The sequence below is a fragment of the Lygodium microphyllum genome, chromosome 26 (assembly GCF_053477565.2).
Source record: "Lygodium microphyllum isolate KBCC chromosome 26, Lygodium_microphyllum_v1.1.10, whole genome shotgun sequence".
Lineage (NCBI taxonomy): Eukaryota > Viridiplantae > Streptophyta > Polypodiopsida > Schizaeales > Lygodiaceae > Lygodium > Lygodium microphyllum.
In genome coordinates this window covers 41,649,947-41,656,455 of record NC_141160.1, presented here as the reverse complement: position 1 = coordinate 41,656,455, position 6,509 = coordinate 41,649,947, and positions in this window count along the sequence as shown.

Sequence of the window (6,509 nt, the reverse complement as noted above, 5' to 3'; positions counted from 1 at the left end):
GCCGTTTAATGAATTCGATTAGGGAAGCTTTTTAATAAGATTCGTGTAAAGCTTAATAACTAATCCTTAAAGCTTTTAGAGATATGGCTGAGATTTCTTATCTGTGAAGAAAAACCAACGACTTCTTCAAGGATCTTTCCGTGTGGTCCTCCGCCTCTGCAGAGACCGGTCCCTTGCGATCTGAGTGTACAGCAGGGGGTTCTTGACTGCCAGGAACACGCTGGTATCGACCGTTTGCCACGAGACTGACCACAGAGCTCGATCGTTCCAAGAGCTCCGCCTTCGCGGGGATGGTAAGCGATTGGAAGCTCTCGATCTCAGCTTCGCTCTGATACCACTAGTGCACAGATCGGACGCCGTATGTGCACGTAGTGAGTGTCAGAAGGTCCCCAAGAACAAAAGAACTCTACTTTTTGCACAAAAATCAATGAAGAAAGCTTGCACGACATGAATAAGAGACCAATTGGGTGCAATCTCCCCCCATGCCTTGTGTGAACGCTCCACAAAGCATGTATTTTAAATATTATTCATCTTCAAGCTCAAGAAATAGCCCAATTTACAATTAGCATGCTTTAGCTTTTATATTTTCTTTTGTGCCACTAAAGAATTAAAGCTATTGGGCGCCCAAGAAGTCAGGCGGTACCCAAATACAATGTCCAATACAAATATTTAAATCGTATGTCCATGCGCATACAAAAATAATAAATAAATATCAAGCGCTTTGATAAATAAGCGCGTCAAAATATGGACGCCATGCCTAAGATATGCGCCCATCAAAAATTGATGATAATTTGAATACACGCTATCCTCCAATGCTTCCCACTGCCACCGCTGCTTGCTCTACACATCAACTGAAGCATTCACAATTGTTAGAAAAATAATACAATTAAACCGACAAAAGTGAATACCTAGCAGTCTTCAGCTATAAAAATAAATTAGTTAGAAATCAATCCTAACCTTAATTTATTACGAGTGCGCACTCTAAACTCATAAATGTTTATTAATTTAAATATGTGTTTTGCGGAATCACCCGCTATGGAATCACCCACTTACACATTGAATTAACAAAACGCCCAAAAAGGATAGGCGTCCCCATCAACTTTTCGCACAAAGAATCCACCTTGTGTATGAGACCCGGTAATAAATTTTTACGGAATCCACTGTGGAATAAGCCTCTTGGCATCAATTTGTCACAAAGGGAGTACATTCATAAAGTCCTTGAGCGCTTCCGCATATAGGATGTTAAGCCTATTGGCTGTCCGTTACCTTCTCATGTAAAGGTTTCACAGGCCGATTGTCCGCAGACAAATGAGTAGAGGGCCAAGATGAGGTACTTGAAAGGCACAGCAGATATGTGTCTTTGTTATGGCAGCCAGGATACAGGAGTCGTGGGGTACACTGACTCTGATTATGTAGGACATGCAGATATAGGAAGTCCACTTCTAGCTATGTGTTCACTTATGCTAGAGGGGCTATCTCTTGGATGTCCAAGGCGCATAAGTGTACGACCCTTTCTACTACAGAGGCCGAGTATATTGCAACCACAGAGGCTTGTAAAGAGGCTATCTAGTTAGGCCATTTGATTGCAGACCTTGGTATGACAGATCTTATGCCTACACTGCATTCGGATTCTATGAGTGCCATTCAGTTGGCCAAGAATCCAAGAATTCGGTCTTCCATGAGAAGATGAAGCATATTGAGGTGAGGTATCACTTCATTCGCGAGGTCGTTGAGGATAGGTTAGTTGACCTTGTCAAGATTTCGACTAAGTAGAATCTTGCAGACTTACTCACGAAGAGCCTCATTACTGAGCGCTTTGCCTTCCTTTGGAGATTGATGAGCATTGGATGAGATGCGGTCTTTTTCCTCATCTTGTTGTACATGTGTACATGTTGTACTTTTTCTTTTTTCTCTCTCTCAATAGGGAATATTCGCCTTTAAGTGGGAAGTTGTTGGGGGTAAAGGCGCCTCCGCCTAGCCGCCCGTGTATTACTTCACTAACAATACCCGCCACTGCACACTGCAGGTGGCGGATGCCCATCACAGTCACTTATTCTTTATTCTTTTAGTAAAAGTTTGAATAAAGGAAGGCTCGGCCACACATTGTGGTTGTTGGAGTTCCTATTTCTTGTCTCTCTCTTTCTTGCTCTTGCTCTTGCTCTCCCACCATAGCTCTCACGTGCAAGCTTGGATCCTTCTCACCTTTCACTAATCAAGAAATTTTGCATCTTGAACTTCCACTAAGCAAAGTTTTTATTATCAAGATTCTCTCCCACAATTTGAGTGGTATTCTCAGTGCCTTGACATTTTCCATATCTATAGCTATAGTATTTAGTGTTGTGCATACAACCTGTGTGCCTAACTCTATACAAACCACTCAGGTGTGTATGATAGTTTGAGTCCAAGAACCTATAACAATAAATCTTTGCAGTAACCAGTGTGTTTTAGCTTACATGCATGTCAAATACATCCCCAATCATGTAGTAGAACATCTAGATGTAATAGCATGCCAAGTAGATAGCATTTGTAACATATAATTGATGTAGGTATCTTCCTGAAACTTTTAATAGACAACATTCTGTGAGTAACTAGTAATAAATTCTCTACATAAGCTGAAGTAATTTCAGCTCAAGTCAATCCCAAAACATCCCAGACATACACCATAACCTCTAGGGTTCACCATGAGTACATAGGAGCATAAACAATGATTCGTATGAGCAATAGTAATGTCAGACAAACTCTTCATAGCCTGTAAACAATAACTTATTGTAAAACCAACAATTAAAAACTTTCCAAATTTGAGCATTCAATGCTCAATTCACTTCATATACCTTCTAACATGTATGCATCAATATCCACGCACCTAGAAGTGCCAATCAATGCTCCAAGAGGCTTTAACAACCACTAAATATGTGCTATCTGATTTCAGGATAGATTTTAACCTATTGATACTTCTCAGAACTGAGCATTAAGCACTCTAGAGCCATGCCAAAATGCATGAGAGTAAGACCACATACATTGTTAACCATCTCAGTAGGCACACTAGAGTTCAATATAGTTCCCAATGAGCTATAGCCAGGTAGTTGTATGTTGTCCCTTTGTAATTACAGTAACAAACCTACTCTATTTTACAACCAATATTTGACTCAATCATTCCATAAATGAGTTGAGAGTCTCAATACCAATGTTATGGGGTCTTCTTTAATCCCTAATAAGTTGTTTGTCAACTAGTGGAGTGTGTTGGTGACTATCTAAGTCTAAGTCTGAGCAGAATTAAATGGCTAGCATCATATAGGCACAATTCGGGCCTGATCACACAGCATGTTGATGTCTTTAGATCTGGTTTTCAACTAGACAACTAGCAACCACAACGTTTTAACACTTAGATTATGCTTGCCTAGCTTTACATAGCATTGCTCTTCATTCTTGAGCATTAAAGTATGGAATTTGATGGTTGATGCTGCCCATTACACCCTCAAGAGAAATGGGTGCAATATGTGGGCATCACATTTTCTAATCTGTTACAAATGATGGTCATGGATGAGCTCATTAACAAGCTCTAACACATGCCATTGATCGTTTATGCAAGCCTCAACAAGTTTTGATAGTTGTAAGAGCTCCAACTCTAATGCATACCTTTCAAATGTTGGCTATGGATTCCTTTTCTTATAGATCCACTTCAATCTTCTCCTCTTCAAGCTATGACTTCCGTGACTCTAATGCTGAGCTTGTGGGCTTAGGGTTTCATTGCTTTATGGCTCTGATGCCATGTCAAAGTTTTAGAGGGAGAGAGAAAGACACAAATATTGAGAGAAACCCACACACACAGAGCACTGTACTCTCAAGTTCTTCACCTTCATTATTTAGAACCTATAAACTAAAATCTAGTCACATCCTACATAACAGTCTCTAGGTCACTAACTATGGTTGAATCTTTGACTCATTTATTAAAACACACATGGCAGATGATGATAGCTAAGATTACAGCTGTCAAGAAAGAGTCAGTGATGGTGATCATGAACTTGAATCTCAACATACCAGTCATTTAGGATTTGGTGGAGATTCCAGTGGTTCAAAGAGTTTGCAACATCCTACAATTTTCAGCCCATCCTTAGCATAAAGAGCCATATGGAAAGTGTCCCACAACTCAAGTTGAGTACCAAGCAAAAATAAAGAATGCAAAGTATCCTGGAACTCAATCTCTTGTGAAGCCAAATGGCCGATGATGGAGTGAAACTCATTCAAGTGTATAGACATAGAAGTCCCTTCATGTGAAGGTCGATCAACTATTTTAGCAAATACATTTGAGATGCATGACTTTGTTTGTCATAAAGATTGTTAATATGTGTCCAAAGCTCATATGTAGTCTAATTTTCAATTCCAACATTGTAATGAACCTTCTTAAAGAGTGATAAAATGATTGTGGACTTGAATAGCTCATCCAGTTCATCCCAATCCTCAACTTCAATGTTTTCAAGTTTGGGACCCCCATTTTCGAGTGGTCTTACCTATAATTTCTACACTAAAATGTGCCATATCTGGGTCTTACAATAGTTGTAATTGGCCCCATCCAATTTCTCAATATTGAAGATAGCACTGTTGCGAGAACCACTAGTCATAAATGAGACCAAGAAAATACAAAGAAGGGAAAGATGAGCTATTGTAATACCCTGCAAACCATCCCCAAAACCAGTACTAAATCAAGCAAGAGTTATGAGATACTATCAAAGTAATAAGATATCCACAAACTGTAAGCAAAAGGATGTCAAGTCCAGGTGATTGCCCACAAATAGAATGCATAAAATTGAAATGATTGGCTATTGCAATAAATTGCAACAATATGTCAACAACCAACTATGAGCAACCAAGAAGGAAGAAGCCAGAAACGAATGGCACTGAAGACTATCACAATTGCAATGTGTCAAAAACCATATATGCAATAAGCATAAATGTCATGCACAGGGTAGGTCTCAAGGGTAAACGAAGAGAATTGCTAGATGCATAACCCATTGAACAAAATCTCAAAATAATAATCCAAAAGTAAATAAATACCACTATCAATACCCTTACAAACTTAAGTACCAAGTCTAAGCCAAGATATCAAATTAGCCCAGGATAGGGTAACTGCATCCAAAAAATATCAAGAGAGCATGTACATGTTACAATGAGTTCCACTATCTCACTGTGATAAGCTAAAGCTCAACTACATAAACCAAATGCTCTATAGTACATATAAGTGCCGGTGTGGCTCAATACACAAAGCCAAGTAGCTCCCACTAAAAGCAAAGTCGAATGTCGAATGAGAAAGCAAAGCTCAAAACATCATGTGAATGACATCAAAGTATCCAAGATACATGAAGCGTAAGCCAAGAGCATAAAACCCAATAGATTCTTCAAGCCCGTAAACTGCATAAGCCATTAAAGTAACAAAGGCATGTGACCACAGCCAATATGAATGTAACAGATCTTAAATCTCAGCTCAAAAGCATACCATAGCATATCAAGAAATATGCATAACAATCGACGTAGCGGTGCATTTTTTGAGTATCTCGTGAAGCATCATTGAGTATCACCCAAAAGCTTTTCATTGATAAATGATTGTTTCCTTGTTATTGTAGCATTGAAATGGCAGTGAAATCTAAGCTATTTCAATCTCAAATTAGCCCCAAAAGCATAACCATACCATCCAAACACTAAAATAGCCTCCTCGAAGCACCAAACATGCATTTGGAATTTACTGTTTGCTATACAAACTAGAACAGTTATGTTCTTTGTGAAACAAAGATTAGAAAAACTACACAAAATCAACTCTATGAGTGCCCAAATTTGTAAATCTCATCATGCTCTTCATTTCTAGCTATAGAACACCTAAGTTCCATACCGTATGCAAAAGTTATAGCCAAAATACGACAATGTTGTCAAGCTGCCATTGTTGTCCACAAGTTCTACAACATGCTCTGTATCCACTCAAATTAGATAAAATGGCTACTTCTTAGCTCAATAAGCACTCAACAAGGCTCGGTAAGCCTTGGGAAGCTCCTCAACAAAAAAAGGAAAGACTCAATGCATATCTCAAGAGAAAGAAATAATGGTTGCCATGAAACCTTGAGTTGAAGCTTTGAATCCAAGATGAAGTAAAGGATGAAGAAGCTCCTTGAATGGTTGGCTCTAGTGGATACCAATTGAAGGGAGTGATCTTGAAGTGGAAGTATATGAGTAAAAATAAAAGCTATGGTGGAAGGAGCAAGAGCAAAAGAGAGACACACAAGATGTGGAAACTTCAACAATCACAATGTGTGACCAACCTTCCCTTTATTCAAATGTCACTAAAAGAATAAAGAATGAAGTGATAGTGATGGACACCCACCACTTGCAATATACAGGTGTGTGGGACTGTGAGTGTAGTAATACGCAAGCGGCTAGGTGCAGCCACCTTTACCCCCAACAAAAAGATGGCTCTTTACTAAGCCTCAAGAGGAGAACTTTGCTATGGCTCAAGTGCCTACTAG